The sequence below is a fragment of the Rutidosis leptorrhynchoides genome, chromosome 4 (genome assembly GCF_046630445.1).
Source record: "Rutidosis leptorrhynchoides isolate AG116_Rl617_1_P2 chromosome 4, CSIRO_AGI_Rlap_v1, whole genome shotgun sequence".
NCBI lineage: Eukaryota > Viridiplantae > Streptophyta > Magnoliopsida > Asterales > Asteraceae > Rutidosis > Rutidosis leptorrhynchoides.
Genome location: NC_092336.1, coordinates 257,640,698 through 257,665,964, shown reverse-complemented (window position 1 = coordinate 257,665,964; position 25,267 = coordinate 257,640,698). Strand labels below are relative to the sequence as shown.

Genomic DNA, 25,267 nt, shown 5'->3' with positions numbered 1-25,267 from the left:
AGATTTTATTGATCGATTAAAGATAGCACAATTAGAAGCCTTGAAGGATGAACATTTGAAATCTGAGATATTAGTAAAGCGGAAAGTGGAATTAATTGATGATTCTCGTGAATTAAAGACTTTGAGTAACAAAATTTGGGTTCCTTTGCTCAGAGGATTGAGGGATTTAATCTTGAATGAAACACACAAATCGAGATTATCTATCCATCCTGGAAGTAAGAAGATGTATCATGATCTGAAACCTTTATATTGGTGGCTAACAATGAAGAAAGATATCGTGCATTACGTGAAAAAGTGTCATATATGCACTCAAGTAAAAGCTGAACATCAGAAACCTTATGGGTCATTACGTCAACTTGAGATTCCTCAGTGGAAGTGAGAGCACATAATGATGGATTTCGTAGCAAAGTTACCCCGAACCCAGAAAGGTCATGACATGATTTGGGTGATAGTTGACAGATTGAATAAAAGCGCGCATTTTCTGGCCACAAGTGAGACAGCTTCGCTCAGTAAGTTAGCCCAACTATATGTGAATGAGATTATAGTTCGACATGGAATACCATTATCTATTGTATCAGATAGAGATTCAAGGTTCGTGTCTAATTTTTGGCAGAGTTTACACGAGAATTTGGATACTCGAGTTAATCTCAGCACAACGTATCATCCTCAAACAGACAGTCAAAGTGAACGTACTATTCAGACATTAGAGGATATGTTAAGAGCTTGTGTATTAGAATATGGAGAATCGTAGGATTCTCATCTACCTTTGATTGAATTCACTTACAACAACTCGTATCACTCTAGTATAGGCATGCCGCCATATTAAATGCTCTATGGTCGTCGCTGTAGAACGCCGACTTATTGGTTAGAAGCTGGAGAGAAATAGTTTGCGGGTCCAAAGATTGTACAGTTAACTGCAGAGAAAGTGGCAATTGCACGCGAGAAATTGAAAGCCTCAAGAGATAGACAAAATATTTACACCGATCCAAGCAGATGGCCAATTATTTTCACCGTAGGTGAGTAGGTACACTTGAAAGTATCGCCCTGGAAAGGTGTAATTCGTTTCGGTAAAAGAGGTAAATTAGCTCCGAGGTACATTGGGCCGTTAAGAATACAACAGGTGTTGAATGATCAGACAGTAGTATTAGATCTTCCTGCTGAGTTAGCTGGTATTCACAACACATTCAATGTGTGTTATCTTCGTAAGTGCAAGGTAGACGATGAAAGTCAGATTCAACCAATGCAAGATTTGAAAGTTGATGTGGATAAAAAGTTAGTGGAAGAGCCAGTAAGAATTGTAGACATGAAGATTACTAAGTTACGACATAAGAAGATACCCACGGTATTAGTTGAGTGAAAGCACAGCTTAGGTTCAAACTTAACATGGGAGACAGAAGAGTTGATGAGAACTCGTTACCCTCGTTTGTTTGATCTTGACCAGATTTCGAGGACAGAATCTCCTTTAAGGGGGTAGATTTGTAATAACCTCACATTGGGCCTAGTGGTAATTTTCCTAATTACCATTGTGTGTTATTATATGTTATTTTAATAACTATATGTACATAATTATTTAATTATATAGTTGAGACCAGTTTGTGACAAGGGTCACAGAACAGGTTTGTTTATTTAATTTGGACCTCGTTTGGACCACTTAATGTGGTGTTTCGTATTTCGGATAACTGGTAAATACCCGTGTGTATCACGGAAGAGATTTCCATCATATGAAGGAAACCTCCTTTGCCTTTTATTCCTGCTTCTACTCTTTATTTCTATTTTTAGAAATTTAACCCACACACACACTTACGCTTCTATCCTCTCAAACCCTAATCCAAATTCGTTTTTGGTTGTCCAATTAAATCATATTTTCAGAATCCTTGTGATTTCAAGAATCCAACAAGGTAAACTAATCAGATTTTCGTAGCAAAATCAGTTTGCAAAATGGGTTTTTGTTTAGGTTTTAGTAAAAGTGGGTTTTGAATTAAAAAGTGATTTGAATGTGTTGTTTATGTCAAATTGATGTTAGAAAATGTTTGTATATGAGTTATATATGTTTCCTAAGTGATTTGTAGTGTCAAAATAGTGCAAAAACGAGATTTGGGGTTAAAAATGACGAAAACAGCGACCTGGTACTGATGAACAGCTCCCGTATAGTTACAGGATACATTCGTACGATTATAGGGTGTATCTGGACCATTTCTGATGCAACCGGGCAGTTTTAGGTGCAACTGGGCGGTTGCAGGTGCTCCCGCGCGGTTGTAGTCTGTCAACTTTTTGGAAAACTTGTTTTGGCCGTAACTTTCAAACCGTAACTCCATTTTTGATGAATAAACTACCGTTGGAAACGTAATGAGATTTAATTTCTAATGGTAAAGTTTTGAAACACTAATTCAAATTTCAATTTGGGTCAAAATGATGGGATAGCGCGTATGCCTCATTCTACACGCGTGAGATAGTTGCAATTGGATGGGGAACCATGTAAACTTGTCATATATGGATATATTATGCTATATGATGTTGTTTAGAGTATGAATTGATGATATTATTGATTAGATATGTGCTAACTTGAGATATGATATTCTCAGGTAATAAGGGAACGGAGAAGGCTCAGTAATATAAGACTTCTAAGTTCTTGCTGTTTATCAGGTGAGTGGGACTATCTTAACTATTATATGTATGTAGTAGTGGGTTATGCTACTGTTGTCCTGCCATGTTATACCTGATGAGTTAGCATATGATGTTTATGCTTATGTGATGATTATGTGCACTTGGGTATTATCGGCTATGATGTCTAGTCGGTAATCAGCTTTGGGTATAAAGCTGAGCATAAGGTCAACCTTGCTGTCAGGTTGGGTTCAAGAGTTACTATTTGTGTAGTATAGTATGAATGAAGCATTCCCTGCGTCCGGATTACTATGCGAGGGAGACAGTAACGGGAATTTTCGGTAAACTCTAGCTCGATCAACTAGTAGTTAATGGCCCGTACAAGCCGCCGAGCCTAGTGTTACCATTCTGGTTTACCTTGTTGATGCTATGTCATTGTGTTTAGCTTGATGCTAGATACCTATGACTGTTAGGATAATTCCATTCACTTAGCTTCATGCTAATCCCCCACAGTTACTCCTTTGCAGGTTAAGCTTTGCATGCTATAGTTTTGGGAGTGGTTGCTTTTGGATATGTTTGACAGGCTACACTCTGATGTTTATATTTTGATACCTATATGCGTGTTAAAGCTTTTGGTTAATGTAACACCTGGATGACTGTAATAACTATGGTTTAGTTAATTACTATGTATAGTTTGTAAATATCAATATATTATATTTTCGCTGTGATTTTTTAAAAAAAAATTGTACGGTGTTACACATTTTTTTTTAAAAGTTAGTTGATCTATTTTGTAAAAAAAAATATTTTTCGACATCTTTTAGTAGCATTGAAGGGTTGTTCCTTTTATGAAAGTTGTCTCCTTTATCGTTGAGGGGAAAAAAAGGTTAGTTGATTTTTTTGGTAAAAAATATTTTTTTTCGACATCTTTTGGTAACATTGAAGGATTGGTTCTTCTATGAGAGTTGCTTCTTTTATTGTTGGAGACCAAAAAAAAGTGAAATGATGAAAATACCCCTGGTTACTATTGATGAATATGCTACAGGGTTTTGTCTATTAGATATATAGATAATACATAGTATAGTATTATCCTTTCATCACATAAAGCATGTGGTAACTTGCTGACGTGGCACTAGTTTAATGACCCCGCTAATGACGGTCCACATGTAATTATCTCTGTTAATTACAATTAAATTGCTTAATTACCTGATGCATACACGTGTGATGTGCGTAGAGGTGTATACAAAATAGTTATATTTTTACTAGGAAATACTATTAAATACGATACAATTTTACACAAGATATTTATTTATTTATAGAATGGATATACCTAAACTTTGCTACAACACTTATAGGCAGTGTACCTAATCATACAGTAGTTGATGTTATGCGAGGTGTATACGAAATAGCTTTTATTTTTACTACGAAATACGATGAAATATAATACAAGTTTTAATTAATTTATTTACAGATGGGATATACCTAAACCTTGCTACAACACTATAGGCAGTGTACCTAATCGTAGAGTAGTATAGTTTTTATTAAGTCCGGTTCGTTCCACAGGGAGCGGGCTTATTGCACACTATATTTTTAAACAATTATATTTGTACAAAATATATATAATTATATATAATAATATATAAAAGGGGGTTTTACCGTTTAATGACCGGTTTGTCGATTTTATATTTTAAGCGAAGCGTAAAGTAAATGACGATATTTAACTAACAATATAAAATAAATAACAATAATTAAAATGACAATAAATAAAAGTACGAGGAAATATGAAATAAAATATATTATGCTTATTTAAGCTTCCGTAACTATGATGTTTAACGTTTTGATTATTTATTACCCTGGGTTAATTGTCCTTTGTCCTGAATTATTTGATAAGTCCATCTGGTTTTTGTCCATAACAGTCCATCAGTCATAAATATAAAGTGCGAGTATCCTCGTCAAATTATCCTTATACCCGAAGTCAAATATTCCAACTAATTGGGGACTTAAACTGTAACAAGGTTTTAATACTTTGTTTAATAATTACATCAGGATATCAACTGCGTGTAATCCAAGGTTTTAATACTTTGTTATCAATTATGCCAAGTGTCCTTGTACATAATTTCACCCCTGTTTTAATAATTCTAGTGACTATTAATCCATTCCTGTGTCCGGTTAAATGAACGATTATTCGTACATATAAATATCCCACCCATCGTGTCCGATCGAGTGTATGTGGTTATTTATAGGTACGTCCAATTGTAAATCTTTATATTAAAATTAACAAACTATCATTTAGTTAAACAAATATAAAGCCCATTAATAGCCCATAGTCTAATTTCCACAAGTGTCGTTCTTTTGTCCAAACCCCAATTATGGTACAAAACCCAATTACCCCGTCTTTAATATTTAGTCCAACATCATGATTACTTTGGCTCAAATAAGCATAATAATAACTTAAGTACGAGACATTAATTTAAAAAGGAGAACATAACTTACATTGAGTATTTATCGCGTAGTGTTACACGGACAGAATTTCGACTTCAAAAACCCGTAAAATAACCTTTACATAACCCAAACTAACTAATATAAAACTATCCTATACTATATATATATATATATATATATATATATATATATATATATATATATATATATATATATATATATATATATATATATATATATTATATATATTTATTTATTATTTATTTATTACAGAGTATTATTATTATTATTATTTTATTTTTATCGAACGAATGCATGTCCTTTTATAGGCGTTTTGATTTCTGACAGCTCCGCGAGTCGTGGAGTTTTTGGCCTTCAAACTTCGCGAGTCGTGGAGTTTGAAAATCCAGCTCAGGATCCTTTGTCTCATAGCTTGTCGACATGATTATATATATATTTATAATATATAAATAATTTATATAATTATTTATATATTATATTTTATTCTTATGCATAGTTGACTCATAATTTTTGGTCCATTGCGTCGGGCGTTGATAGTTGACTCATGTCCCGGTTCCGGATTTTCGAACGTCCTTGCGTACAATTTAATATCTTGTACTTTGCGTTTTGTAACTTGTACTCTTGTCATTTTTAGATGTTTTTCATCAATAAATTGAACCTTTTGAATTGTATCTTGAACATTTGAGCTTTTTGGACGTTTGTGTCTTCAAATCTTCGTTTTCGCCTTTTGTCTTCGCACTTATTTATTTAAACAATTACAATGAAAATATAATACAATTACATATGAAAACCTATTATTTAGGAGGGATATTGCTATGAAATGTATGTTCCTTTTTAGCCTTATCAAACATCCCCACACTTGAGCGTTGCTTGTCCTCAAGCAATACAGAACTTGAAATAAAAACATACATGAATCACTTTTTTATTCATCACACTTTGTACATCAGTGATTTTGATATGGTGGTATAAACAATGATAGTAACGATAGAACCATGGTTAAAGGTGGGTGTGTCATCCACAGTTGCCTCGGGTTTAGGTCAACGACACTTGCAATCAAATAGCCGATTTACTTTCGGTTTCCAAAGCAAAGTGCACATTTGAAAGGCGGTTTACAGTCCCACATGACTATGAAAATGTAGATCCTTAAGAAAATTGGATCTTTATGAAAACATTTGATCTTTTGAAAATTCAAGCTAGATTTTACCCTAGACAAGTTTTCCGGAATAACCCTTCACCGGTGTTTGCAAAATATTTTTGTGGGTTTTGTGGGTTTCAGATTTAAAATTTTAGCTCAAAACTTGCGGTTTTGTGTCACCCACTTGCTAACCTTGTATTTAGGAAAGCACACATCCAGTATACTTGCTCCGTATATTACCTTTTGGTAAACTACCGTCCGGTTGTAAAGGAAAGCGTTGAACAAGCAACTGTTAAGGCAATGTCCCCTGACATGCTTTTAATTATGGTCAAAAACGTGTCGGATGTAGTTACTATCCTTTGTAGGAGCAATAGTAAAGATCACCCTATACTTTTTCGGTCTGGCACAAGGTCCTGTCTTCGACCATGCTATGCAACCACCGTTCTTACGGTTGACACCCGATTTGGTTCAGGTGACCTAATGAATTCCAGGTGAATTCCTAGGATTTTACGTTCAATGGTAATGAACGCATTGAAAATGGGTTTTCAGAAAATAAATCGGTTTTAATTTTCAAAATATTTTCTCGTTCAAGCTCGAGTTTAGATATCATCGAATTCCATGAGTTTGTAATTCTCAATCTTTAAAGTCAATCTCAAAGATTGAGTAATATCAGTCTTAAAAGCTGATTTTTAATCTTTAAAAGGAGATTATCCTTTCTGGGGGTCTGATTCATTAGTCTTATCAAGCTAATTTGCACGGCGTCCTCCCCATTTTACGAGACAGATCTTCTCATGGGTAGGATAAGTCTGACCACTTGGTGACCCTGTTTGATGCTGAGGTCCGTGGATTTCCTGCTGATTTTAGTGATGACTTTTCTAGATTTTTCGTCAACCTACAGCTGGTCTGGACGACAACTTCCTGACCTAAATCAAGAAGCGCGTTTCTTTTTCGGAAGACTTTACTTCCTTTTAATGATGGAATTGATTCATCGTGTAGATCCATCTTTTCTTTTCTTTCATCGGGTAAAATAGTTAATTTAGTCCAAAACAAAAGCACCTGCAATAACTTTACGGAAACATGTGCTAGATAGTTTTTAATTGAATAACTAGGTACATTCTCCCCACACTTAGTTTCTTTCTTTGCCTTTTTATTCTCCTTTATTCCATTTTAAATGAATTCAAGCGTTTTAGGGTGTTTCTCAATTTATGTGCTTTCCGAGGTAACGATAATTTCGGTATTAACACCTAGTTTTCACCGTTCATAAATATGTATAAACATGATTTTGAATTCATTTAGTTGAAAAATTTTAAAATTTTCACAATATTTAGAAAATAAGCCAAGTATAAACCCGAGAGAATTTATAACCCTTCCCCACACTTGAGATCATGCAATGCCCTCATTTGCATGAAATCAGACTCTAATTATAAATTCATGAGGGTGATTAGTGTAGAAAAGTGATTGAAAAAACCTAGTTTGTAATTACAAAGCTCGTCGAATGATAGATGGCGCGCCTCATCATTTATTCCTTCTTGTTTTATCACACATATTTTTCTTCAAAAATGGTTGCTTTTCTGAATTGTTTGCTAATCTTTAAAAATGCGTCTTTTACCCTAATCATGCATTTTTATTAACGAGTTATGCACTAACCCGAACCCCTAATTTAACGTTAAGTGGGGTTAGACTTCTCCATACTTAGCTGACGACATGTGAAGTCGGTAGAATAAGTTCTACAAATTAGAATAGTGAGCCAGTTATTTACATCTCGGGTGGTGTATAATATATCAATGGGTTTAAAGTTTAGACTCTCCCGATCGTCACTACTTAATTCTTTTTTAAGTGTAGCTTTTAGTAAATGGATATGTCTCTTTTCTGGTTCTTGGTCAAATGGATCGATATACATCGACATACATATTTCTATAGGGTGGATAATTCCTAACATTTCCTTCCGTTCATTCTCGGGATCAAAGGTTTCACCTCTATTACCCAATTGGGTGAAATTCGAGGTGTCATTATCTATTAAAGCTCGTAGTTCATCTTCGGTAGATGACTCGTCTATTGAGAATATTGGGTTGGAAGGTTGTGGAATGGTGAATTTCGGGATTGGAGTAGATTCTTCTTCATTAACGGTACTTATTGGTCTCACCATTTTGGTCTCGGGGATAAAATTTTCAACGTTATCGTTTTCCCAAGAGTACCAATTTGTCACCCTTACTTCTTCTTTATCCATTGATGGATCGATGATTTCGTCGGTAGAGGCTAATGTGTCGATATGTTGTGAAATTGGTAAGACTGAATAAAAAGTATAATCGGGATAGTTGGTAATTTCGGAGCTCTCGAATTCATCAAAATTCGATGATATGAGATTTTCTTGCACAATACTCCTCAGATCAAGAGGTGTGTAGTCTGATAGAGTTTCAGCTTGCCGGTTTACAAACTCTCTCATTTTTTTCATTTTGAGCATTGAGTTCTTCGAGTTTGATTTTTATATTGTCTAATAAATTTTCAGACACGTAATTTTCCTCGTCTACTGGTTGTTGAGTTTGGATATATTCTTGGGAATAATCCCAATTTGAATTGTATTCTTCATAATCATTCCATTCAGGTTCCGTGGGTGCGTAATTTTCCATAGGAACGTAATAATAACATTTCCATGTTGAGTGATAATCTCCACAGATTTCACAACCAGTTATTGTTTCGTCATTCGTAATCCAAGATTGACCGAACGAATTGTCATCAACACTCGTTTGAGAGTATTGATTTAATTGATTTTGGATATCAAAAAGGGTTTTCATAGCCTTGTTTTTAAAATTTTCCATTTTATTGTGATGGCCAAATTTTAGCTACAATGTGGTGCATTTACTAATTATCCTATTAGTTATAAAAATAGAAAAACTTATATAAGTTGTCCAATTAATAGACTTTTCTGCTTTTGCCCACGTTTCGAATAGCCAAAAGATGCAGCAGGGAGCCAGAACCCTTTAAATCAGAAGCTCACAACTCAGCCACTAACAAATCCAACTATTACTACGAAGCAGAAAATTGTCAACGTCCATTAATTTAACCACTTAAATAATTTTTCTTTCCGTTTGAGATATTAGATAAGAAATAGAGAAAATTTCTAAGTCCTAAAAACTAAAGCGTCGAGAAATAAGAAATAAAAAGAATGCGCGTCGAAAAATGTCGAAAAATAAAAATAAGAAAATAGCGCGTCGTAACTTAAAAGTCTAAAAATTATATCTAAAAAGTTGCGCCTAAACGTATTAAAGCTTAAAGGAATTCTATATCCAAAACGGCAATAACTTAATTAGGCACTAAAATCTAAAAACGGCGTCGCAAAATTCTAAAGCGCCTAAATCTTAGTCTAAAAAAAAGAACTTAAGGGATTTTACGGCAAAGCCTAAAAATCTAGAAAATAAAAATAAGCTACGGCAAAACTAAATTTAAAATTAACTACGAACGATAAAAATAAAAATATTACGATTACACTAAATAAAAGGATACAAAATATAAAAATAAATAGTGATAAAATTACTTATTTTTATAAAAATATTATTTTTATATTTATTTTATAAAAGTATTAATTTTTATATATAATAAAACTAATTATAATTAATTAAAACTAATTAATTAAAACTAAAACTAAATAATAAATTAATTAAACTAATTTAGGGTTTTAAAAATAATAATAATTAATATAATCAATTAATGCAGTGTAGGGTTCCTGGGTTCGCCTATCAGGGTGGCTCCGCGAGTCGCGGTGCCACGTAGCAGAAAATCTCCGCAAGTCGCGGAGTTTGCAAGACGTTTTTTTTTTAAATTTTATATTGTTTTTCTAAAATGATATATAAATATATTTATACAAAAATAAATTAAAAATATAGTGTTTCGCCGATTCCCCGGCAGCGGCGCCAAAAACTTGATGTTATGCGAGGTGTATACGAAATAGCTTTTATTTTTACTACGAAATACGATGAAATATAATACAAGTTTTAATTAATTTATTTACAGATGGGATATACCTAAACCTTGCTACAACACTATAGGCAGTGTACCTAATCGTAGAGTAGTATAGTTTTTAGTAAGTCCGGTTCGTTCCACAGGGAGCGGGCTTATTGCACACTATATTTTTAAACAACTATATTTGTACAAAATATATATAATTATATATAATAATATATAAAAGGGGGTTTTACCGTTTAATGACCGGTTTGTCGATTTTATATTTTAAGCGAAGCGTAAAGTAAATGACGATATTTAACTAACAATATAAAATAAATAACAATAATTAAAATGACAATAAATAAAAGTACGAGGAAATATGAAATAAAATATATTATGCTTATTTAAGCTTCCGTAACCATGATGTTTGACGTTTTGATTATTTATTACCCTGGGTTAATTGTCCTTTGTCCTGAATTATTTGATAAGTCCATCTGGTTTTTGTCCATAACAGTCCATCAGTCATAAATATAAAGTGCGAGTATCCTCGTCAAATTATCCTTATACCCGAATTCAAATATTCCAACTAATTGGGGACTTAAACTGTAACAAGGTTTTAATACTTTGTTTAATAATTACATCAGGATATCATCTGCGTGTAATCCAAGGTTTTAATACTTTGTTATCAATTATGCCAAGTGTCCTTGTACATAATTTCACCCATGTTTTAATAATTCTAGTGACTATTAATCCATTCCCGTGTCCGGCTAAATGAACGATTATTCGTACATATAAATATCCCACCCATCGTGTCCGATCGAGTGTATGTGGTTATTTATAGGTACGTCCAATTGTAAATCTTTATATTAAAATTAACAAACTATCATTTAGTTAAACAAATATAAAGCCCATTAATAGCCCATAGTCTAATTTCCACAAGTGTCGTTCTTTTGTCCAAACCCCAATTATGGTACAAAACCCAATTACCCCGTCTTTAATATTTAGTCCAACATCATGATTAATTTGGCTCAAATAAGTATAATAATAACTTAAGTACGAGACATTAATTTAAAAAGGAGAACATAACTTACATTGAGTATTTATCGCGTAGTGTTACACGGACAGAATTTCGACTTCAAAAACCCGTAAAATAACCTTTACATAACCCAAACTAACTAATATAAAACTATCCTATACTATATATATATATATATATATATATATATATATATATATATTATATATATTTATTTATTATTTATTTATTACAGAGTATTATTATTATTATTATTTTATTTTTATCGAACGAATGCATGGCCTTTTATAGGCGTTTTGATTTCTGACAGCTCCGCGAGTCGTGGAGTTTTTGGCCTTCAAACTTCGCGAGTCGTGGAGTTTGAAAATCCAGCTCAGGATCCTTTGTCTCATAGCTTGTCGACATGATTATATATATATTTATAATATATAAATAATTTATATAATTATTTATATATTATATTTTATTCTTATGCATAGTTGACTCATAATTTTTGGTCCATTGCGTCGGGCGTTGATAGTTGACTCATGTCCCGGTTCCGGATTTTCGAACGTCCTTGCGTACAATTTAATATCTTGTACTTTGCGTTTTGTAACTTGTACTCTTGTCATTTTTAGACGTTTTTTATCAATAAATTGAACCTTTTGAATTGTATCTTGAACATTTGAGCTTTTTGGACGTTTGTGTCTTCAAATCTTCGTTTTCGCCTTTTATCTTCGCACTTATTTATTTAAACAATTACAATGAAAATATAATACAATTACATATGAAAACCTATTATTTAGGAGGGATATTGCTATGAAATGTATGTTCCTTTTTAGCCTTATCAGTAGTGTAGTTTTTAGTAAGTCCGGTTCGTCCACAGGGAACTTGTCAAGTTTAACGCTATATTTTTACCAAATATAAAAATATATATATATGTAGTATTATTATTATTATAAAAGGGGCTTTTTACCGTTTAATGACCGGTTTGTCGATTTTAAAACTTAAGTCACAATTAAAACCTAATGTAAAATATTAAATATATAAAAGACTTAATTTAAAGCGTAAAGTAAATAACAATAATGAAATTGCGATAAATAAAAGTGCGATAAATAAAATTGTGATAATTAAAAAGTACGATAATTAAAAGTGCAATTAAATAAAATGACAGTAAATAAAGGTGCAATATTTAAAAGTTCAATTAAATATGAAATAAAGGAATTATGCTTATTTAAACTTCCGTAATCATGATGTTTGATGTGTTGATTTTAGTTTATTACCATGGGTTAATTTTTCTTTGTCCTGGATTATTCAATATGTCCATACGGATTTGTCCATAATAGTCCATCAGTCATAATCATAAAATGAGAAAGTCTTCGTAAAATTATTCTTATTTCCGGTCAAATATTCCAACTAATTGGGGATTCGAATTGTAACAAGGTCTTAATACTTTGTTTAATGAATACACCAGGTTATCGACTACGTGTAATCCAAGGTTTTATTATTTTGTTAACAATTACACCAATTACCCTTGTATGTAATTCACCCCTGTTTCAACAAGTCTATTAACTATTAATCCAGTTCTGTGTCCGGTCAAATGAATAATTATTGATATTTTTAGATATCCCGCCCACCGTACCCAGTCAAGCGTATGTGGTTATATATAAATACGTCAAATTATAAGTCTATATATTAAATTAACGAGGTATCATTTAGTTAATATAAAGCCCATTAATAGCCCATAGTCTAATTTCCACAAGTGTCGTTCTTTTATCCAAACCCCAATTATGGTCAAAAGCCCAATTACCCAATTTTAATATTTAGCCCAACATCACGATTACTTCGGCATTAAATAAGCATAATAATAACTTAGCTACGAGACATTAATTTAAAAAGGTTGAACATAACTTACAATGATTAATAATAGCATAGCGTTACACGGACAGAATTTCGACTTACACCCTTACAACATTCGCTAACATTCCCTTATTATTAAAATTAAAATTAAAATTAAAATTATAATATATAATATATAATATATAATATATATATATATATATATATATATATATATATATATATATATATATATATATATATATATATATATATATATATATATATATATATTACGAGTGAGAGATAGATAGATGGTGTATGGATTCAGTCGACCAGAGCCTGCTTTTATAGGAATGTGGCCATGTACAGTAGCACATGCGATCACATGGGCTTGAGGTTATAATGCCATGCGATCGCATGGCTGGGAATTCCAGCTCACATGAGTTTGTTTCTTTCTTGCCGACGGTTTTATAAATATAATATAATATATATATAATTTTAAGAATTAATTATATATTATATTATATTCATGTGCATAGTTGACTTGTAATTTTTAGTCCATTGCGTCGAGCGTTGAGAGTTGACTCTGGTCCCGGTTCCGGATTTTCGAACGTCCTTGCGTACAATTTAATATCTTGTATTTTGCGTTTTGCGTCTTGTACTCTTGTAATTTTGAGACGTTTCTCATCAATAATTGGAACCACTTTGATTGTACTTTGTACTTTTTAGCTTTTTGGTCATTTGCGTCTTCAAATCGTCGAATCTGTCTTTTGTCTAAACGAATATCACATGTAAATAGAACAATTGCAACTAAAACCTTGTCTTTCTTGAGGGATAATGCTATGAAATATATGTCCGTTTTTAGCATTATCAAATATTCCCACACTTGAGCGTTGCTTGTCCTCAAGCAATATAGTCTTGAAATAAAAATACTAGAATCACTTCTTTATTCTTCACACTTTGTACATCTGTGATTTCTATACGGCGGTATGAACAATGGTAGTAACGATGTGGTTTACAGTCCCACATTACTATAAAAATTTAGATCCTTAAGGAAATTGGATCTTTATGAAAACATTTGATCTTTTGAAAATACAATCTAGCTTTTACCCTAGATAAGTTTTTCAGAATAACCCTTCACCGATGTTTGCAAAATATTTTTGTGGGTTTGGTGGGTTTCAGATTTGAAAATTTTATCTCAAAACTTGTGGTTTGGTGTCACCCACTTGCTAACCTTGTATTTGGAAAGTAACACGTCCAGTATACTTGCTCTGTATATTACCTTTCTGTAAACTACCGTCTGTTTGTAAAGGAAAGCGTTGAACAAGCAACTGTTAAGGCAATGTCCCCTGACATGCATTTAATTATGGTCTATAACATGTCGGATGCAATTACTATCCTTGGTAGGAGAAATAGTAAAGCTCACCCTACAGTTTTTCGGTCTGGCACAAGATCCTGTCTTCGACCATGCTATACAACCACCGTTCTTACGGTTGACACCCGATTTGGTTCAGGTGACCTGATAAATTCCAGGTGAATTCCTAGGATTTTACGTTCAATGGTAATGAACGCATTGAAAATGGGTTTTTTAGAAAACAAATCGGTTTGTAATTTTGATCAATATATTTTCTCATTCAAGCTCGAGTTTAGATATCATCGAATTCCATGAGTTTGTAATTCTCAATCTTTAAAGTCAATCTCAAGGATTGAGTAATATCAGTCTTAAAAGCTGCTTTTTGATCTTTCAAGGAGATTATCCTTTCTGGGGATCTGATTCATTAGTCTTATCAAGCTAATTTGCACGGCACCCTCCCCATTTTACAAGACAGATCCTCTCATGGTTAGGATAAGTCTGACCACTTGGCGACCCTGTTTGATGCTGAGGTTCGTGGATTTCCAGCTGATTTTCGAGAAAACTTTTCAAGGTTTTTCGTAGACTCTACAACTGGTCTGGACGACAACTTCCTGACCTAAATCAAGAAGCGCATGTCCTTTTCGGAAGACTTTACTTCCTTTTAATGATGGAATTGATTCATCGTGTAGATCCATCTTTTCTTTCAAATATATTATAAGAAATTTGGGTAAAACTGATAAAATTGTCCAAAACAAAAGTATCTTCAGTTATTTGTACAAAAATATGTGATATATGTTTTAAATAACTTGGTAAATTTTCCCACACTTGGCTTTTATTTTCCTTTCTTTGCCTTTTTATTGTCCTCTATTCCATTTTAAATGAATTCTTACATTTTGTGTTGTTTCTCAATTTATGTCCTTTCTGAGGTAACAATAATTTTGGTGTTAACACCTAGTTTTACCGTTCATAAATATGTATAAACATGATTTTGAGTTCATTTAATTGAAAATTTTGAAAATTTTTACTAGAATTGGGTTGTCAGTATATAAGACTAGGGCTGTTCTTTATTATCAGAGAGCACTAGATTCTAATACAACTACTGCGTTACTAGTATTTTTAATGGTAACCAAGTGTATAAGTTAAAATTTTAAAAATCCGAAAGAATTTAACCCCTTCCCACACTTAAGATCTTGCAATGCCCTCATTTGCAAGAAATCAGTAACAATTTAAATTATTGAGGGTGATTAGCGTAGAAAAATGATTAAATTTTACCAAAGTTTCCAAACATATTGGCGTTTGTTTGTTGAATGATAAATGGTGCACATCATTTGTTCATTCCGTCTTGTTGTTACATCACATTTGTTTTTCGTTTTATCTTCAAAATTAGTAGCTTTTGCTGAACTTAATGCCAGTCTTTAAAAATGCGCTGTTTTACCCTGTTGTGTACAATTGACAATATACATACATACAAATATAAACATGCATGGTAATTTGAAATGGGACTTTAACATCTCACCTTCAAATCAAATATGAAATATTAGTACAACATAATAAAAATATTAAACATTCAATAAAAGTATCACAAATATTATCTGTTTAAACATAAATAAATAGAAATAATAAAAATCAAAGAAATCATAAAAATCACCAACTGGAACTATATCAATCTGATAGGGGTTCCAGTTCATGTCGTCAGTCGGGTTCCATGGTTGGTGATAGGTGTACTGGTAGGCCTGGTTAGGGTTGTAGAGAGTATATGGTGGTCTCATCTCAGGCTGGTGTAGAGGATAGTAAGCGGGTCAGGTCGGTACGTAGTGATCCTGAGGTGATAGCCGGCTCATGATCTGATGCTGATGATAGTGCCATCTATCATGTTGTCGTTGCCTGGAATGCTTGTAATAATTCTGGGCTTGCCACTGCTCGTACCGTCTATGTCTCTCCTTGTTTGTCATATCTACCTCATCTACATGCTGGTAGACGTCAGTCCTAGCCTCCCTAATGACATCCCTAATGTCATCTGCTTCATCCACTTCCTCATCTGAACCTCTCTCTACCTGAGGATGATTACCAACATATGGTATTGCCTGATTGCGTCTGCTCTTTAATACCTTAGCACCCTGATAGACCCTCAATCCTAAAGGCTTAACCTGTTCCCTACATTCCAAAAGTGGACCTCCTTGATCCCTATTTACACCCAAATACTCTCCAATGAGAGTAACAAAAATACCTCCTCCTATTATTCCCCCTTCCTGTATTCCTTCCACCATCTTAGATAAATAAAAGCCAACACAGTAAGGGATATTAACAAAGCCTCTTGGGTCTCGAATACACTTAAGGTAGAATAAATCATGTAAGGTCATTTTCTCCTTGTTGTGACGTCTCTGTGTAATCGAGTTAGCCAGAAATCTATGAATTATACGAAGCTCGGCTCTGTGAATATGTAAGTAGGTGTGTGTTCCTGCCCGCCCAAAAACATTAAAATCTAACATACGCCTCCAGACGGCGTTAGCATCAAAATTCCTATCTACCCTTTCACCATGATAAATCAAATTCATACAATCGGGTAGTAGTAATTCAGTGGGCGTATATATCTGTAAAGCCCTGGCCATGTCCAGCATGGACATCCTGTACATCCTACGACCAAGTATAAATCTAAGAAAACTTCTATCATCTAACCTATCTACATCCGCATAAAGTGAAATAGTACTCATAAGTTCAATGCACTATTCCTTATATACAGGTCTACGAATGGTGAATAAACGTTCCCAATCGGGAAAAGAAGAGTTGCCATACCTTTGGATCAAATGATGTCTAACTGAGTTAGAAAGTTGGACCCTTTCCAAAGGCTACCAATCGATTACCCTTGGCACTTCTACATTTTTCGGTACCAATTTGAATTTGTTACTTTGATATGTTGGGTAATCTTTCCAGCTTCGATCAAATATTAGATTAGGATGCAACTCTTCTTCATGAATCGTTGGGTGAGCTATTATCGGATACATTGGAAATACTACGTAAGCATCAACGTATTCTTGATGTGGATCATAATAAGGTACGTGTTGATCAGGTTGTTGTTGTTGTTTCTGTTATTGCTCCGGTTCAGGTTCATATTGCATTTCTGGTTCAGGCTCCGGAGCAGGTTGTCTAGATGATGATGATGCACCATCAGTATTAGTAAATCTCTGCAAAACACATTAAACACAAAATTTGTGCATCCAAATATGCATTAGTGTTAGCAAAATAACAAATTAACACAATTACAATAACATGTTCAATCAAAATTAAACTTATATACATTTTCACAATTTTTACAATTCTACACTTTTCCAAATAAGCATATATGAAAATGTTTACAAAGTTCATAAACATTTAACTCAAATAACATGTTAAAACAACCATTACTAGCAATTAAACAAGTTTCAAATGGCATTTACATCAATTTAATTAAGTTCATGAATTTTATACCTAAAAAGTCCACTTTAATTCTCAAAAATCATGTTTAGGAGCAAAGTTTGGATCATTTAACTACCTAAACATATTACACTACTTAATTTAGCATTAATTCATAACAAAAATCGGCCATAACCTGTTTATATCAAAAAGCCCCAAATTGCTCAAGAACACAAACCCTAGATTCCTAAAAATTTTGAAGTTTTTGGCTTCAAATCATGTTAAATAGCATTAATCTAGGTTATACATGCATAATATACTGACAATTTAACTCTAATTACACTAGAAATTAACAAAATCAAATTAGGTAAAATATTGATAAATATCACAAAAACTAGAAAATTTATGAGTTTAGGGGAGTAATTTTTACCTTCTTTGAAAAGCTTCTGAACTATTTCATGATTAAAGCAAGAAATTTGACGAATTACGGTGAAAATTTGCGAATTTTAGAGAGGTTTTTGGGGTATTTTCATGTGTGTGTGTGTGTTGGAAGTGAGGAGCAGCAGCAACGACTGCTTTTTTATATCCTAGCCTGATTTCGGTCTCCATGCGATCGTATGGATTTGAAGGCCAAACCCCATGCGATCGCATGGGGGTCTGGTATTTTATTTTTTATTTTTTATAAAACCTTATACTTATTAAAACAAATAATTAATTAAATTTAAAAAATTTTGTTTCTTTTTAGGAGTGAGGGCGTTTCGGATCGTTGTCCTAGTCTGTTCCTCGACAAAATTTTAAAAATTTGTCACGTTTTAAGCGTTGTTTTAAAAGCAAAGATTTTTAGTTTTTTTTAATGTTTTTGGAATACTTTAATTCAATAAGATTAAAAATAATGATAATAAAAGTTCTCGTCCCTCCCTTGGGTAAAGCAATTTCGGTTCAACGACCTAGTTTTCAACTCACGAAGAATTTTAAAAATCATATTTTTAACTTATGAAATAAAGTAAATTTTTGTTTTTAAATTCACACCAAACTTAAATTTAAAATGCATAAAATGAAAAATTCATATAAATATCATTTTTATACATACAAACTTATATTAAAAATATTAATTTTTCAAATATTACAAACTTAAATATATTGATTTTAAAAAGTTTACAATATTAATTTAATATTTATATATTAATTTTAAAAACATGGTAAAAATTAAAAATTAAAAATCTTTTTGGTCTTTTATCCCACTTTAATCAATCAAATATTATCAAAAATATACGTCCCTCTTTTCGGTAAAGTAATTTCGGTTCAACAACCTAGTTTTACTCCTGACGAATTTTTGAAATATTTTGGGTTGATTGATTAAAGATATTTATACCTTAAGAATAAAAGGTAAATTTCACAGTGATGTAATAAATTTTTGTATGATATCAATAATTTTGGTTACGCATACCTAATTTTATTGAATACCAATTTAATACTTTATATCGAACGATTTAGCGTTTATTATCAAAAGGTTAAAAGCAAAAAAAATAAAAATAAAAATTGTACATACTTACCTGTGAGAAAGAATTCTCAGAGACCTGCTTTAGCCGACTCATAGGAGAGTCGTGTGATTTGGTTCTCCATAGCTACGTAAGCATAACCTCGAATCTTCAATATCTTTTCTTCTAAACATATGAACGGTCCTTCTCTGCATAGAGTAACAAATTCGGTGTTTGAATATGTTTGATTATTTGAACATTTACCTTCGTGTGACCATTTTCCGCATTTATAACATCTTTCAAGGTGTCGTGCTCTTCTTTTTGTTGCGGATTTTGATTTTTCTTTACCAAAATGTATCTTATAATGATCTTTTCTAAGTTCTTTTCTTACTCCGTCCATTTTTTCTCTTATGAATGATACCAGTTCACTCGAAAGTGTGTCATTATTACGTTTAGTAATCATAGCGTGTAGCATTAGACCATGGTTCAGATCAAAGGAATTCTTCATCTCGTAAAACCTAAAAAAAAAATAAAAATTCAGAATGGGGGGAGAAGACTAGTTCTTTAGGGTCTGCTAGGGAAAGACCATTTGGATTCCATTCTCGAGAACTACACGAAAACAGAATATCTAAATCTAACAAAAATACATATTACCCTAAAAAGATTCGAACCTTCCCTCACTTAGTTAGCTGTGGTGTTGAAATTGTGATTAACGTAATTTTCAATTGGATCATCAACAACTTGTATATCTCTAACTTTTGCTTCAATCCATTTGTTGATTTCCTCCGTAACTTTCACAAATTCAACTAACATCGCCTTTTCTTTTGGCGATAAATTGGATACTAATCGGTTACATAACTTAAAGTTTTCCTTAATCCTAGCATCGTGAATCCGTTTATAAAGTTTCTTCGTTGAACTGTTAAAAACGGGTTCATCTAATTTTGTATCATCAACGGGGTTCTTTGTGATCGGATCATCATTAAGTGTTTCTTCATCTTCCCCACACTTATGTGTTTTTATTGGTTTAATAGTTTGGTTGGTGGAGATCTAAACTTTCGGTTCACAAAGGTGATCGATTTATCACCATCCCTAAGTGTCATTCTACCTTCTCTTACATCAATGAATGCTTCAGTGGTTGCTAAAAATGGGCGACCTAAAATTAGAGGAATATCAAGATTTTCCTCCATATTAATCACTATGAAGTTTGCAACAAAGGTCAAACTTTCCACGTTAACAAGTAAATTATTTGCTATTCCAACCGGGTGTTTAATGGTTAGGTCAAATGATTGAACACCTATTTTGGTTGGTTTTAATTTACCCATACCTAATCTTTTGTATAAGGAAAGAGGCATAATATTTGCACTTGCTTCTAAATCTGCGAGTCCATTATATATAGCACCATCATTAAGCAAGCAAGATATGATAAATTCGCCCGGGTCTCCTACTTTAGTAAGTCGAGTTTGTTTGTAAACCTTTTTCGGGTGTTCTTTTCTTGGTTCTTTCACTTCTATTTGAACTTCCTTTTCTTCATTTCTTGGAATGGGAGGTTTATATAGGAATTCTTCTTCATCACTCCAATTTGAATCCTCCCTATTTACCAATTTTGATTTTTCATATGTTGTTGATAACATATTTATGTTTTTATTTTGAGGGTTTTCTTGCGTGGTGAAATTATGATTGACTTCATTGTCAACTTCCATCGGACCATGTATGTAATGTTTAACTCTGTGACCATTAACTTTAAATTCAATCCCATTTGAATTTATTAACTCTATTGTTCCATATGGGAAAACTCTTTTGACTATAAATGGTCCAGACCATCTTGATTTCAAGTTTCTAGGAAATAGCTTGAATCTTGAATTGAATAGAAGAACTCTGTCTCCTTCTTTAAATTCTTTTGAACTTCTGATTCTTTTATCATGCCATTTCTTCATTCTTTCTTTATAGATTACCGAATTTTTGTATGCTTCCTGTCTTAATTCTTCTAATTCGTTTAGTTGACTTAACCGTAGACGTCCAGCTTCATGTAAATCAAGATTACATGTCTTCAAAGCCCAAAATGCTTTGTGTTCAATTTCTACTGGAAGATGACATGCTTTTCCGTAAACGAGTTTAAAAGGTGTGGTTCCAATTGGAGTTTTGTAGGCTGTTCTAAAAGCCCAGAGTGCATCCTCCAATTTCATAGACCATTCCTTCGGATTTGATCCTACGGTTTTCTCTAGAATACGTTTTAAAGCTCGGTTGGTATTTTCAAATTGTCCACTTGTTTGTGGATGATAAGCAGTGGAGATTTTATGAGTTGCTCCATATCTTTTGAGAACTTTCTCAAGTTGATTATTACAGAAATGAGTACCCCGATCACTTATTAAAGCTTTCGGTGTTCCGAACCTGGCAAAAAGACGTTTTAAAAAGTTGACTACAACTCGTGCATCATTAGTTGGGAGAGCTTGTGCTTCCGCCCATTTAGATACATAATCAATGGCAACGAGAATGTAGAGATTACAATGAGATTTTGGAAATGGACCCATAAAGTCAATACCCCAAATGTAAAATACTTCACATACTTGAATGACATTTTGTGGCATTTCATCACGTTGACTTATTTTTTCGGCCCTTTGACAAGCATCACAGGATTTGCAAAGAAGGTGTGCGTCTTTAAAAATTGTAGGCCAATAGAATCCAGCATCGTAAACTTTTCTTGCTATGAGTTAAGGCCCATAATGCCCTCCTGTTGGTCCTGTGTGACAATGGTTTAAGATTTGACTGGCTTCATCTCCGAATACACATCGGCGTATTATTCCATCGGGACAACTTTTAAACAAATGTGGATCTTCCCAGAAATAGTGTTTTATATCACTAAAGAATTTCTTTCGTTTTTGGTACGACAGCCCTTTTTCAAGGAATCCACATACTAAGTAGTTTGCAGAGTCTGCAAACCATGGAATTTCATTATAATCTATCTTCAATAGATATTCATTAAGAAAGTTGTCTTGTATGGCCGATTCATTTAGAACTTAAAATTCAGGATTTTCAAGACGAGAAAGATGATCAGCGGCGAGATTTTCTGCTCATTTTTTATCTCGGATTTCAATATCGAACTCTTGTAAGAGTAAGATCCAACGGATTAATCGTGGTTTGGCATCTTGTTTTGAAAATAGGTATCTAAGAGTAGAATGGTCGGTATAGACCACTGTTTTAGGTAGAACGAGATATGAACGAAATTTGTCAAAAGCAAAGACAATGGCAAGGAGTTCTTTTTCAGTAGTTGTGTAATTCGTTTGTGTGACGATCCTGAAATTTTCGACCAAATTTAAACTTAACCTTTATATGATTTCGACACGATGAGCAAAGTCTGAAAAGTTGAGTCTTAAAATTTTGAAACTGTTTACATAAATTCATTTGACCTTTGACTATTCCCTACGATTCACGAACAATTATTTGTAAATGAGTATATATATATATACATATAAATTATGATGTGTTTAAGTTGCATTATGATTATCATTATTGTAGAAAGTATCATTACCATTATCATTAAAAAGCATTATTCTATAGTTATCATTTTTAATGAAACAACATATATTATTATTATCCTAAATAATATTATTATCATCCTCATAACTATTATTATTAGAGTTATTAGAATTATTATTTATTATTATCAGTATTATTTATTATTATTATTAGTATTATTATTAAAAGTATTATTATTTACATAATTATATTAATTAATCATTATTATTTTGTATTATAACTTATAAAAATCAAGGAGAAAGGATAAAATCAGTTAGACTTAAACATCCAAATATATTTCCTGTCTAATATGGTACAATTTGATTTCAAACAACTCCATTAACAAACAAATTCAAATACCAACTGATGTCCTTTTTATAATTTTATTTTACGATTGCTTTGACAATTCTGCTGATCAATTTGGATATATATAATTGATTGGCATTCAGTGTGAAGGATTACCAATAAACCTACATCATCAATTAACAACTATAGATACCTTTTACAGAGTCTAAAATTATCGAATTAAAGCAAATATCGAAGAACACCCGAGAACCACCTTAAATCTTCATCAAACCATTAAGCTTTCTTCGATCACCATTTAGCAACAAACACTTGATGTTACACGATGACAATCACTTAACCACCCTTCCTCATCAAACCACCACATAACCTTCTTGTTTATATCCGATGTATTGCAGTTGCTATACGTTTCTGGTTTCTGTTACAGCCACATCTTCTTCTTCGTCAACATGCACCACAGCCCAAGTAATCGACCACCATTTCCATCGAATGTTACTACATTTCTGTTTAAATCAATCATCACCACCTTGAACTATTACAACACTAAATGACCACTTGAACATCACAAATTTATGTTTATTTGCTGTTTGAATCGAACCCATGTCAAACACCTTCTTTTCTCTCCTCTTTACATATTTTCCTGTTCTTCTGTTTTAATCGGCCAACACAAACCACATGAACAAAAACCACACACATTTAATCATCATGAAACCAACCCATATTTTTGTGTTATTGATCAATAAAATCGCCAACCTTGTTAACCATTGAGACGATCATTAAAACAACCATCTTCATCATTCCAAACAATCACCACCACCTTCATTATTTACTTTGATCAACCATCACCGCTACTATGATGCTCCTGCTATACCTTTTCTATGTCAATCGAAGAGGTATAAATTATTATGTGCTGTTTAGGAGTTGCTAAAGATTAATGATAGTTTACACTCCCTTTTATTTCTATTATTGGCCGACATCTAACCAACTCCACTTGTTAATGTTTACCCACTAGTTTATGGTTAAAAAGATAAAGCACTGAAATACCACCTTTATGTAGTTGATTAAACTAACTTGACTGTATATTTAAGTGGACTAAAAGGGTTCAATTTTCTTTTGTGATAGTAACGGTTATGATGATAAAGGTTGAGGTGGTGGGATTATAAAAAGGATAGTGGATTAAATGGAAGGATACGAGGTACATAAGGTTAGACGATAAATAATACGAAGTACAGTAGTATATTAAGTGTTGAAGAGGGCATGAAATAAAAGTGGAAGGATGAGGATAAAAAGGGGTGGCCGACAAAATGTATAACAAACAGAATACATTTCATTTATTTATTTAATCGACTAGTTGGATATCAAAAATTCTGTTTTATGAATCAAGCCGAGTTCTTTTTTTTCTTCCTTCTATTGGTCGAGATGATCAGATTAACCTTTGGATTTGTATCTTAGTTTATATGTTGGGCCGAGGTTTTACAATTTCTAGTTGAACCGTGATATAGTTGCATAATTGGGCTAACATATTCTAGCATTTATATGGGTCGTTTATCTATTATGTTAATTGGGCCGAGACATAATTTAGGCTCCTGTTGTAATGAGTTGTGGTGATGATGAAAGGTGCAGCAGGGTGATGAATACATGATAATAATATACGGGATACATTGTTATGATGATTAAGGTATACTAGATGATGATGACGATGAGTAGTAGACTAGATATAGGATAATGGTGATAGTGTCACAAAACTGATTTATGATTACGGTTTAGATGATGAAATAGATGACGATGTTGAAGAATAAGTCAGACGAATATGGGTTAATTAAATTTAAGCTGTGATTTAGTTCGGAAAGTAATAGATAGAGGAATAGTTAGGTGTGTGGGTGGTTAAGCAAGAGGTTGCAGTTCAAGTCCTGTCAGAGACAGTTTTATTTTTTTTTAGAGATTATACTCTTAAGGTAGTTTTATTATCATTATTGTTATTATAATTGTTATTATTATAATTGTTATTATTATTATTATTATTATTATTATTATTATTATTATTATTATTATTATTATTATTATTATTATTATTATTATTATTATTATTATTAACCCTAGTAATAGTAATATAAACAAGAATATTATTAGTAGTATCGTTTTATAAAAATTATCACTTTTATCAAAACCACTACCTTATATAAAAATTATCACATCTAGTGTTATTATTATTAATATCAATTTTATTAGTCATATCA

The 25,267-nt window shown here is 32.5% G+C and overlaps 1 pseudogene; it reads right to left on the bottom strand.

The window, feature by feature from the left end:
• Positions 1 to 23,542: 23,542 nt before the first annotated feature.
• LOC139841578 (uncharacterized) overlaps positions 23,543 to 25,267 on the bottom strand; it is a 112,218-nt pseudogene continuing 110,493 nt past the window's right edge.